Source organism: Myxine glutinosa, chromosome 7 (assembly GCF_964187855.1).
Source record: "Myxine glutinosa chromosome 7, kmMyxGlut1.1, whole genome shotgun sequence".
In the NCBI taxonomy this organism is placed as follows: Eukaryota; Metazoa; Chordata; class Myxini; order Myxiniformes; family Myxinidae; genus Myxine; species Myxine glutinosa.
Window position 1 is genome coordinate 67206872 of NC_136267.1, and position 12816 is coordinate 67219687.

The 12816-nt window shown below is 44.0% G+C and overlaps 1 long non-coding RNA gene across 6 annotated transcripts in view; it reads left to right on the forward strand.

Moving 5' to 3' along the window:
• Positions 1-12816, forward strand: part of LOC137418461 (uncharacterized) — a 168975-nt gene that overhangs the window by 99965 nt on the left and 56194 nt on the right. For 3 of the 6 annotated variants that reach the window (XR_010982641.2, XR_013624094.1, XR_013624096.1), the window contains exons 3-4: positions 2233-2335; positions 2485-2583. This is a non-coding gene — a long non-coding RNA (uncharacterized LOC137418461). The remainder of the gene's footprint in view (positions 1-2232; positions 2336-2484; positions 2584-12816) is intronic. The other 3 variants (XR_013624093.1, XR_013624095.1, XR_010982640.2) reach the window with 1 other exon arrangement.

The window sequence follows — 12816 nt, forward strand, 5'->3', positions numbered from 1 at the left end:
TACATCTCTCAGCTGTGTTTATTGTTCATTCTTCAAGAACGGGGAAAAAGAACAATAACACAGTGTTGACAAAGATTTTGAAGATTTTGACAAATCTGAGCTCTATTTTAGAATGAACCTGAATCTAGTGCAATTTATTTTCAACACTTCCTGATTTGACAGAAGAAGTCTCTTATTTGACAAAACAAGTGGTTGCTAGAACAGGCCCAAACCTTTTCCATGTCTTTGGAGAGGAAAAGACAACGAGTTTGAGATGTATCACTGCATTTCAGGACAACCAATGTGAGAATACTCTGTCATAGGTTTAAATGCAGGAATGGCTTGTGGAACATGCAATGAGAACGTATTTAAACATTCACAGAGGGACAGAAAGCGAGTGGAAGATGTTGGATGGAAAGTTTTGACATTGTGGGGTCAAGCAGTGAATTTATCTCATTTTCGAAAAATATAGCTTTGTAGGTTACTGCATTGCACAAGCCTTACATGTTGTAAAAATTTCTGAAAGTCATATTTGATATTCACCCAGGGAAAAGCAGCTCTGTCAACACAAAACAAACTGAATTATAATCACGTAACAGTGATGGGGCAGAAAAACTTATGTTTTTGTTGTTGGCATGGCAACAAAGAAGATTTAAAAGTAATATGTTATTAGAGGAAAACAGTCGGAGGCAATCTAGAAAGTTTGAAAGCTGAGGGTATTGCATGATTTGTCGAAAAGTATTTTTGACGAAGTTATCAATAAATGCTTTAAGCAGACAACAATTCACCAGGTATAACACATGGAATTAACTTTTTCATTTGGTTGGACAATGTTTGGAAATGCATTATTCACCTGTTAAGAAAAAATAGTTATTGTTTGTTTTTCAAAGTTTATTTATTCCCTTTAATGCATCTAGAAAGGATAGTATGCTCCACAATGCCTCGCTCAGCCAGCACATCACATGCTAAGGGAATCGTTTGTAATTTATTTGCATGTTTTGGTGATAAATTGCAAGAATGGATAACTAAAAGACAAGCTTGCAGAACTTCCTTATGGGCTCAATGCAGTAGCGAAGTTCATTAGACACACGTACACATGCACACACCCACATGCTAATTGATTTCCTCACGAGAGTGGAGAACACAATATAATATGCCACAGCAATTCTATTTATACACAGGCCAACCCCTGCTCTGCGGGGGGAAATGGCCCCTAAAGGTGGTTCTTCTTCTTCTATTTATATTTATACACAGATTTTAAAAATGCAGGTATTATGGAGTATATGACATTAATACCTCGCATAGCGCTCATCGAAAATGCGTTAAAAGGGGTCGTTTTACCATTGTTTATATGGAGATGCGTTCCCGACAGCGTTATTTCTTACACATGAGCGGTGGAGGAGAGTTTTGTTGGGGTATCAGTAATCGTGCTGTTAATAACGCAAATGGAAAACATTATTTTATAAATACTGTAGTGCAGTTGGCAAACAACAGCTCGGGGAATTCAAGGGCTACCTTGTCATCGGAGCTCACTGCTTCGCCACTGATACGGCTCCTGTGCAAGTTACTGCGACACTTAAACCTGTCGAACCAAGCTAAACCAGGTATCCATCTTCTCCGACAAACTGCTCCTTGAATGAGTTAACTTTGTTTTAGTTAACACATGGTGGACTGGGCAGAAGCTTTTATCTTGTCTGCATGGTTGAGAATTGTTCTAATGGTCGATGTGGCCAAGTCCACTTCTTGCATGACCTTGCATGACACTAAACTTGCATGACCCACTTTCACCTGATTGGCTCAGAGCGTATGCATACAAACAATGGCGGGAGGCACGTTTACTCAGCTAGCGCTGTGTGTTATAAGTTTTATTTTTATTTTTTCTTCGTAAAAAAAATGATTCTCCAGGACAAAGAGCTTTATATCGAATCGACATTCTACGGGGTAGTGCCAAGCGAGGTGCTACTGTATTGACTTCCATGTTATTGACTGATTTTTCTCAGAAAGCACTACTTATGGAACTGATTTGCAACCACAAATCTCTGCTGTTACTCCCACCAAGCCAGCGAATGAATCCGCCACCAATCTGCCACAAATGCAAAAGCATCTTTAATAACATTTGATCGCACAGCAGAGCACCTTTCAATAAGGAAATCTCTAACTGCATATATTCCTGCATCAACACAGAAACGTTGCACGATGTGGCTGGAAGTTCTGGAAAAGTACAAATGCTTGTACACCATGTGTCCTTGACAGAATTGAATGAAAACGAGAATGCCTGGCAAAGCGACCTGCAAACGGATGGGTTGTGCTCGGCGACATGCTTGAGAATATTGCTTCTCAATCGACTGTTTTAAAGGTGAGCATGCAATAAAGGTGTTTATGCTATATTTCGGTCCCTGCTCTAATTAATGCCTCAATAGCCATATGTATGATTACATGTTGAATTGCCCTACGTGATGGATTGCATATGCTGCAAAAGTGCAATGAAGAATGGTTTGTTTGCAGGTTTGTGGCTGAGGCTGATGAGCTGTGTATTATACCGAACACCGCAATGAAAGCTTATATGGACAGTTTGGTCTTTATTTATACATCTGCTCACATGAGGTTAGTTGTTTATTTTCTTCAACATTGTCATGATTAAAACATCGATAGTCCTATTACTCTAAGTGGAAAAAATCTCTTTTTGCAGTCAGCTATCAATGAAAGAAAGATGCAGGCATTCGTTTCACGGTCAGCCAGTGGCATCTGTGACTTTGAGCAGGAGTGAGCATGGTTCTGCCCAAGCTTGATCATATCTAGTAACGATTTGTGAAATGGTCTCTTGTCAACAAGGCTCTTTGGATGAACAATATGGATGCTTAACGTAACAGCAAAGGGAGCGTTTGTAGATTGGGAGGGGAAAAAAAAGAATCGGGCTTAGCAGAAGGCAAAGCCAGTGTGGAAGAATTCTGCACTGGACCCCCCAATCAGTGAAACAGGCTCTCATTGTCTTCTCAATAAAGAGCTCACTCATTTGGTGAGGTAAAGGGGGAAAGTCGAGGGTCAATCGCTGCAACAGGAGTCAAAGGTTCCCATGTATAGACAGAGGAAAAATGCCATGAGAGACGGTGATAGGACACAGTGCTGGAGATTTTTTTTTTCCTCCTGTAAGAAGTGTATCCTTGTACATTTCCAAAACCAGATGTTTTCACCTCTTTCTTTCACTGCTTTGGTTTCTCTCTGATCACATATTGGTTCCAGCAATGTTGGACCATGGATAGAGGAAAGTTCTTGTGGACATTCCATCCATGATTGCAGAATCTTGTGACTTAGCTGACCACATCCCAGTGCGGTATCCTGCAGGCATTCAGGCAGGAGGCAAATTTTCTCGACATTTGATGGACAAATGGAGATTTTATGATCAAACCATGGCCTGCATTCCCACCGCTTGTGCCAGCAGTGTCGCTACAGCTTGACAGGTGCTATGCTGGGAGGGAGGACGAATGAGGGTACACCTCCTTCTTGGTCGTGCTGCATGAAAGTGAATTTGACGAGCAAAAGAGTAAACCACTGCACTCCGTTGAATTCCTACTTAAACGAATGAGTGCAAGAATTTCTGAATCCGTGCAAGAATCTCAACAAATCTCAATCTCAAAATCTGTGCAAGAATTTCTGAATCTCAACGAATGAGTGCAAGAATATGGGTTTCTGAATCTCCATTTCGTCCAATTCAGAAGTCTGTGCTTTATTCCCGAAGTTCTGCAAAGTAAGAGGGCACTGTCTGATGTGGCCATTTAAATCTACAAGCTTATCCAGCAAAGTACGAAGAAGACGAAAATGTCATTTTGACGCAAATAGTGTTACGGATAGTAATATTTAATCAGATTTCTCGTTTGAGGCTCACATCATGATCTGAGGGATTCATATGTAAGTTCATTATATGGAGGACGAGGCTATATATCATGGACACAAAAGACAAAGCAGCATGGTATGTAGGATTTAACTTTGGGAAATATAGCAATAAGGCAACACTGGCCATGCAGATCACACAATCAGTCTTGTTTATACATATTCTTCTGCTCGGTCGTTGTTCTTCAACTTCCCATTGCTTCAATCTAGAGACTACGCGACAAAGTAGGGTTGGAAAAAATATCAGCAAGTTAAATTTAAACATGTTCCTTCCCAAAAGGAACCTGTCTGCCTCACCCTAAACACCTTATGATATGTAGCTTGCTTAATTGTACGCTCGAGGGAATTCACTGCCTTGTGTGGGTAACATCGTACATCTTTGAATGGTTCTGCTGAGCATGTTTTCATTAATACCGCGATCAGTCGTTTCTGCACCGAACGAGGCCGCGAAACCACATCCCATCAGTCTGCACCGACACCTGCTAAAAGGTTGTCAGCTGCAAGCTGCGGCTGACAGGCCGGAATCCCATCGGTTCAATGGCCTAATCATGTCTCGTAGCCAATACAAGACTACCCTTCTGAATGTTAAAGGTTTCTTATACATGAATCGAAAAGTGGCAAACATGGTAGAAATAATTCTTTACAAACAATTGTTTTTTAATATTAGAGATGCATATATTAAATATCCCCAAAATGTGTATCAAATGTACCACCCTTTCTAATAGTTTGCTCCTCCATTTTACACAAGGTGTGAGATTGTCACTTGAGTAGGCCGTGCAAGGCAAGACAGGAAGTGATTGTCACTCTAGAAAATGTCTCATTTTTTTATTTTATTTTGCGGGTCTCCAAGCACCTTCCACCCTCCATGTTGGGAGCACTTGTAGTGTAATTGCCCCGCACTGGCTCGGCGATGCGTGCAGCGTGCTAGCCAGAGGGCTTGTGAAAGCAAAGGCGCGTTTCGGAGGGAGCGTCTCTACCCCCTTGTCACTCCTTTGATGTCCTTCCTGGTTTGACGGAAGAAGCAACATTATTGGAGCGAGCTAGCCTGCAGGGAGCATTACCACATTCTGCTGGCTATAACACATCATCACAGTTAACCAATTAAAAAAACCACGGCTGCAAAGATGACAGCATTTGCCAGTGATTAAGTTATTGTCGACTTAACAAGGCAAATACTTAAGCATAGATCACATAGTCTGTCAGGAATTAGGAAATGTGTAATTTTGTGTAATTGCAAGTGATGAAAAGGAAGAAATGTTGATATTTGGTAAAATGGCATTCGGCACACAACGCTCATGTAGTCAAATATATAATTATTGCTTTGTATAGTTTCAAGTACGCATTATCATTTGGATTTGTATACAGGGATCTATGTGGTGGATGGAGGGAAATGGCAACTACGGTAAGTAGCATTGAGTAGGTTGTGCAACTCAAGACTTATGCTTTTTGACGTGGTCATAATTTAATGTGCTAAAGTTTGGTGTGTGATGACTCCATATTGTATGAGTCATTCACTGAAGTCCACAAATGTTGGGGGAAATTCAATTTTAAGCTTCACTTTTGGAAATTCTTCGTAATTGAGCAATGACATTCCTTGTAAATAAAAGAAAGTTGAAACAAAAAGTTGAGCATTGTGACAAAGCGGAACACATGCACTTTAGCACAAAAGCAAAAGTACATGGTCATTCAAAGTTATGAAAAGCTTGTCAAAGTCAAAACGCATGCACCTTGGCCCTTAGGCCAATTCAAATGAATGGTCATACAAGAAACACATGCGTCCTTGTCCTAAGGCAAAAATGTCATGGTGATAATAAAAAGTCATTATTTCCATCTTAATGACGTAAACAGTAAAATAAAAATCAGCTTTCTAATTACACACACAACGTGCATACTTTCCTACATCAAATAAGATGAGGGTCTTTTGAATATGTTCCTCATTTGCAGAACACGTCATGAAGTTACATCAGATGGATTGACCAATCAAAGGAAATAAATTAAGCCGATAGGATAAAACGGAAACCAACAGTGAATCGACCAATCTTGGGAGGGATCTTAGGATTAGAAAAAGACAGCAACCCCTAGGGGGCAGTGTTCAAGACCGCACTTTGGATGAGCATTTTAAGCTTCATTCTTGGACATATTTCTGCTTTAATAACAAGACACAAATAAGCTTTTGTATTTTGGACTTTTGGCTAAAGAGGGAGAGAGAGAGAGAGACAGAGAGAGGAAGAGAGGGATGGAGGAGAGAGAGCTGGAGAGAGGAAGAGAGGGATGGAGGAGAGAGAGATGGAGAGAGAGGAAGAGAGGGATGGAGGAGAGAGAAAGAGAGAGATGGAGAGAGGAAGAGAGGGATGGAGGAGAGAGAGAGAGACAGAGACAGAGACAGAGAGAGGAAGAGAGGGATGGAGGAGAGAGAGCTGGAGAGAGGAAGGGAGGGATGGAGGAGAGAGAGATGGAGAGAGGAAGAGAGGGATGGAGGAGAGAGAGCTGGAGAGAGGCAGAGATGGATGGAGGAGAGAGAGATGGAGAGAGGAAGAGAGGGATGGAGGAGAGAGAGAGAGAGAGAGAGAGAGAGAGAGCGAGAGAGAGAGAGAGAGAGAGAGAGAGAGAGAGAGAGAGAGAGAGAGCGAGTGAGAGAGAGAGAGAGAGAGAGAGAGAGAGGGATGGAGAGAACACCACATTACTAACCTGACTCTGATGATTAATGGCATGGTATTACTGCAATTACCTGAACTTAATAGGCTACAGCAAATGAATTGCAAATTTTGCATTGAGGAACGCTGTGAATATTAAGGCTCTACACTTTCACCGGTTCGCGAGTAACAAAGCCATCGATCTTGGCCACATTTTTTTCCCGCTCTGTCCAACAAAGCATTGCCGGTTGTTTAGGCCAATGTTTGCCTGATTACACATTGACATGATATCAGCAGCCTGATTGAAATACCAAGTACCCCAGCACCTCTTGGCGTTTGATTGAGCAGATTAGTTTCCTAAGTCTGCTTGCCTTTCATGTCATCGTTGGTAAGTAGCAGCTCAGGCCACATGGTAAACGAGCAGAAAGCTTGGAAGGACTTTTGCGCTCAGCTTAAGGCACGCCCAAGCTTGGTTTTCCACCGTGGAATTCTCGCCGCGTCTCCCTTGGTACCGCTTTGCTCCCGACCCGATGCGATGGCGGCCGTGTCATTGGCTCACTGCCGAGGAACCCTTTGCGAGGCCGATAGGGGGTTGGGGGGGGGGGGGAGATGCTCGGTTGGTGAGGAGAAGAAGAGCTGAGCAAAGAGGAAGGAACGATGAAAGATCCAGGTTGTACTATGGTGGAATGTCGTCACGTGGCGAGAGGAAAAACGTCTCGAGCAACACGTTTGGAACTTTTCCACATTCATATTATAAAGATTTGAAAATATATTCGGTCCCCGGCGTGCAGCATATCCCTGGGGATGGAAAACGCCATTCAATCTCGAAGGAAGACGGATGAGGGATGAGGAGGATGGGTGGGGGCGAAGAGCAATGTGAGAAAAAAAAGGCTGCCCTTCCCTAAGATACTCGTAGCCCTTCCTGGCTGCCGTGTTTTCGCTCGGGGTTGGGTGTCGGGTCCACAGGATGCCGACCACATTGTCTGGCCACATCCTCTCCTCACGCCAGGGCCCGGCCCAGAGCATTCCCTATTGTAATAGGCCACGCGGCCGTCTAATTGTGCGGCCCGTCTCATTTCCTGCCAGTGGGCGAAAACAGGGCATCACTGGAGACACCAGCGGAAAAAGGCTTTGGCTGGAGAAACGCACCTCGACCCGTGTTTTTTTTCTTTCATACGGCCATTGCCACGAACGGCTGATACATGAATGATAAACAGCCCATCTTCATGCGATGGCGGCCTAGGACGAGGCCCGGCTTCATGAAAGGCGGGGTTGTGGATGATGGGAGGAGGGTTGGGGCCTCCTCTGCTCCTTTGGTTTCTTCTTTGCAAAACATGAAGATGGCTTGGGAAAAGTGACTTTCTTGTGTGTTACGCTGAGCCTTCACCTCCCTGAATCAAAATGATGTGAATTATCCATCTGGTGACTTTTACTTTGCTTTCCTCGTCACAACAACAACTTGAAGTTAGGAAAACTGTACATACATTCAAAAATTATTGTGACCTTATACATTCAGCAGAACCATTGTCAATGAATATATGAGACATTAGAATGAACAAGGCGATTGGGACCTTCCTTGCACTTGAGAAAAGAGATTGGGAGGAAGAGGATGTGGGAATAAGTTTAACAACTGGGTGTTGACATCTTTGATATGAATCACGAATAATGGGTGGAAAATCGAGCACACAGAAGAGATCTTTTATCACCGTCAAGTTGGGGACATGATACTCAATTTCTATATCATTTGTTATTATTACAAATGCGTGAAGGTTGCACTCAAAGATAAGATCAAAGTCTAATCTACAGAAACATCATGGAGTGTCGGCTGGATAGTTTGTATAATGTGAGAGGCAATCCACGGATTCGCATTTACGATTATGGATACACAAGCCGGAGGTGAAACACTGATGTGTCTGTCGGTGATGATGTGAAAAGTATGAATGTGCTGTTCATTATTAAATTTTGCACGAGTTGCAACCACCACCGGAAGTAATGTAATATATCGCTGCAGCAATGAGAAGCAATTAATATTGGTGCGTTGTGATTAATATGCATGATTAATTTGAGCAGATTGCTTGCACAAAAGGGAGTGGCTGTGACTTCAGACTTGCTGGACTGATTGCTTTTATGCACATAATGATATGTTTACATTATTAATTAGGAGAAACAACTCTTTGGTGTTGCACCAAAAGGGCATTGCTGCAGATTATAAATCGCTCCATTTTTGAAGACCTGATAAGATATGTGTATGCGTCTCATTCTTATTGAAAAGATATATATATATATATATATATATATATATATATATATATATATATATATATATAAAACACAGTTTGTGTGTGTGTATGTGTAATGTTACCGATAGACTCCTAAACGGAGAGGCTTACGTGCTTGATATTTGGCATAGACATGGCTATTGAGCCTGGGACGAACATGGCCGAACTCAAAATATTTGACGATCCATATTTTTTATTCATATTTACCTCAGCGCATTTCAGCGCACGGAATCAACGGAATCAGAGCAGGTGGGCGCTGATTCGCTCAGAGCGATCACGTGATGACGCTATGACGCGATGACGCTATGAACGCTATGACGCTATGACGCTATGAACGCTATGAACGCAATGACGCTATGACGCTATGAAACGCTATGAACGCTAAGACGCTATGAACGCTATGACGCTATTAACGCTATGAACGATATGACGCTATGACGCTATGAAACGCTATGTCGCTATGAACGATATGACGCTATGATGCTATGACGCTATGACGCTATGAAAAAAAAATCGCTATGACGCTATGAACGCTATGAACGATATGAACGCTATGACGCTGTGAACGCTATGACGCTATGACGCTATGAAAAAAAAAATCGCTATGACGCTATGAAACGCTATGAACGCTAAGACGCTATGAACGCTATGACGCTATGAAAAAAAAAATCGCTCGCTTTACCAAGGGGCTCGCTCTCCCCCCGTTCCCCTCCCCTTCCCTTCCCCCTCCCCCTCCCCTCCCCCGCCCGGCAATGCCGGGTACTTCTGCTAGTATGTATATATATATATATATATATATATATATATATATATATATATATATATACATATATATATATATATATATATATTGTTGTGGATCTCCCGAAGCCCGTTCCACGTTACAAAGGGTGGATTAAACCCCTTTTTTCCCCTTGGGTCTTCGTGCCCACGAGGCCGAATCGCCACCTCCGCAGCAAGCGTGAAAAAGGGTATCGGGTCGACGCCGCCCGTACCATTGACCCACACTGCCACAAAAGCGGGGACCGGATCTCGCACAAGCCACGCTTAATCGAGTACACCCAGCGATATGCGCATCACGTGACTCGTGCTGTTACTTTTATGGAACCCGATTCGAGCGGTTCTATTCGTACTATGCTAGGCCAATGGATGGAAAGGATGGGAACGGTCAATTAAGAGGAATAACACGATTTATTTATAATGTACAGGATTCGAAGATACACCGAGCCGGCAATTAATCAATGTTAACTTAAAATTCCCAGACACAGGGCCCACTCACGCACACGGGGAAAAGAAGAAAGGAAGTTCCCGCGCCAAACGCGCCTTGGCGTCGTCCACTCCAGAACAGCTCGCCCGGCATGGCCCTCTGGCGGTCATGGCACGTATGCAGGGAAAATGCAGGCAGGAGGAAATCACACATCTGTGGCCCCGAACGGTTCGTCTTCTCAAGCGCGATTAATACAGCGCAAAGCGCAGGGCACAGGGCAAGTTCGTGTACAACGACGATAATGGGCAATTGTTCAGGGGCTGGGCGATTCTCATTCTCATTCTCATTCTCATTCTGTCTCTCTCTCTCTCTCTCTCTCTCTCTCTCTCTCTCTCTCTCTCTCTCTCTCTCTCTCTCTCTCACTCAGAACTCAGAACTCAGAACTCAGAACTCCAACTGAACTCAGAACTCCAACTGAACTCAGAACTCCAACTGAACTCAGAACTCCAACTGAACTCAACTGACTCAAGATACTCCCCGGCTCTGACTCGACTCCGATCCTGACTCGCGTTCTCGTGCGTTCTCCTGCGTTCTGAGTCGGTGTACCCAGGGCAGTGTTTTATGGCTCCGCCCCGGCCTTACTCGGATGTTCCATGCTCCGCCTCCCATTGCTGTGGTAAGCCACTCCCCTCGAGCCCTGATTGGCGTCTCGTTGCTTACCGGCCACTCCCCCGCAGCTCCTCCCTTCGGCCTTGCCAGACTTGTTCAGGCCACGCACGTGGCATTTCAGCGCCAAAGGACCGCCCAACTCACGGGCCTGCTCAACGCAAAACTAACACAGGAAAGGACTACACTTACATTCACGAAGAAATAACTGAACTATCACGAGACTATATGTTGTGGTATGTCTACCTACGTGGGGGATTATCCTTTATTCCAAAACCACAACCATATATATATATATATATATATATATATATATATATATATATATATATATATATATATATATATATATATATATTAGAGTCCCTGTATAAAGACTCTAATATATACAGGGACTCTAATATATATATATATATATATATATATATATATATATATATATATATATATATATATATATATATAAACACACGAGTAGTCGAGTATATATATATATTGTTGTGGTTTTTAGAACCCTCCACTTTGTAAATATTGTAATATCCCTTATAAATAATCCCCTGTAAATATTCCCACTTTTGTGTAAAGATCAAAGGTCGCACCCTAGTTAGGTCATATTGCAACACGTAGGACACCACAGGCTTCTTCTTTAGTTATTTCATTAGTATGTGTTTCAGGTAAGGATTTGTTCCCAATAGTTGAATCTGCGTTGTATTAATTAAATAAGAGTAGGCCCCCTTTTCAAGCCATATTCATATTGCGGCGTAGCCTTCCTCCAAATTGGGCTCCCTTGCTTGCCAGTAGCATTCGCTGCCTGGCTCAGCCGCCATTACGCACGCGGTCAAGCTGGAGAGGAAGGGCGGAGCACCAAGAACGAAGGCGTGGCCCCTCAGCGCCCCATAAAGGGGCGGACCGGTGAGCACTCGCGACCACTCAGGGCCGAGGCCAGCTCACCGGTAGGTGGATACAACAGGCAAGCGGCTTGATACGCGAGTGGGCAATAAATGCGGCTGCGTGGGACTACTTCGAGAGATGGGATGAGCCAGATGAGTGAGAGAAGAGAGGTGTCCGGGAGAACGATTTGAAAGGAGTCCTTGCTTGCCGTTTATGAACTATTGGAGGCGCACAACTGGCGAAGGCTAAGGGACAATTTGTTGCATACACCGCATCCCAGTCTTCCCCCCCCCCCCCCCACCCCCCCCCGCGATATAATTGTCCGCTCACGTTAAGCGCCACGCGAAGCTGCCGGCCGCTTGCCGCGGTACGAGTGAACACCCGGAGCGTGGAAGGGAGCGGAGCGCGAGCTTGGAGCAGGACCTCGACGCCTACCACCTGCCCGGACCCTTCTCCTCCTTCCCACCACCACCACCACCACCACCACCCTTTTCGTGTAAGTGTGTTTGTTGTGTCCTGGGAGTGATAATTAAGAGTGTATAAGGCTGCCCTGTGTATCTGCTTCTTCTTCTTCCCTGTACATACCCTTTCGTTTCTTCCTTGGTTTTGGTTTTGTACATAATTAATAAACCTGTGTTCTTCCTTTTTATTCTTTGGGTTTCCCCTCATCCGGTCGCTTTAGTGATTTCTCCATTGATATACGTGGCACGATTTGGCCAACGCTCAGGATCGGGTTAGTTTTATTGCTAACGGCTCGAGCTTCGGATTGCTAAACCGCTTGGCAATCTTCCATCTTGTCCGTGGCTCGAACAGAAGTATCGCCCTGCTTTGCGGAGAGGGGGGCAAAGGTATCAGTCACCCTGGTCAACCTCAACCCCGCAAAGGAGCGCAATATCTTCTAGGACTCAGACGGCCAGCTTAATAGACGAGGGGATTAACTCCCCCTCGGTAAAGGGAGCGCCGTAACCCGAGATCCGCAACAATTGGTGTCAGGAGTGGGATTGAAGCCCGAACCAAATTTTTAATCCACCTTGAAAAATTTGGTCAAAATTAGGAGCGGCCAAAATTTTTATTTAAGATCCAAATTGTAGTCGTGCCATGGATATTCAAGGCGATTGGATGCCGGTAGGGGAGAATGAGGAGGTAGAATCGACCCAGGACCCCAGGGAACAATTGGGGGTAATGGAAGAGGGGGTTGAAGAAGGTGGGGTAGTGGGGGTTGCAGGCGCGCAAAATGGCGGCACCTCACACGTGGTCACGGCAGCACAAAATG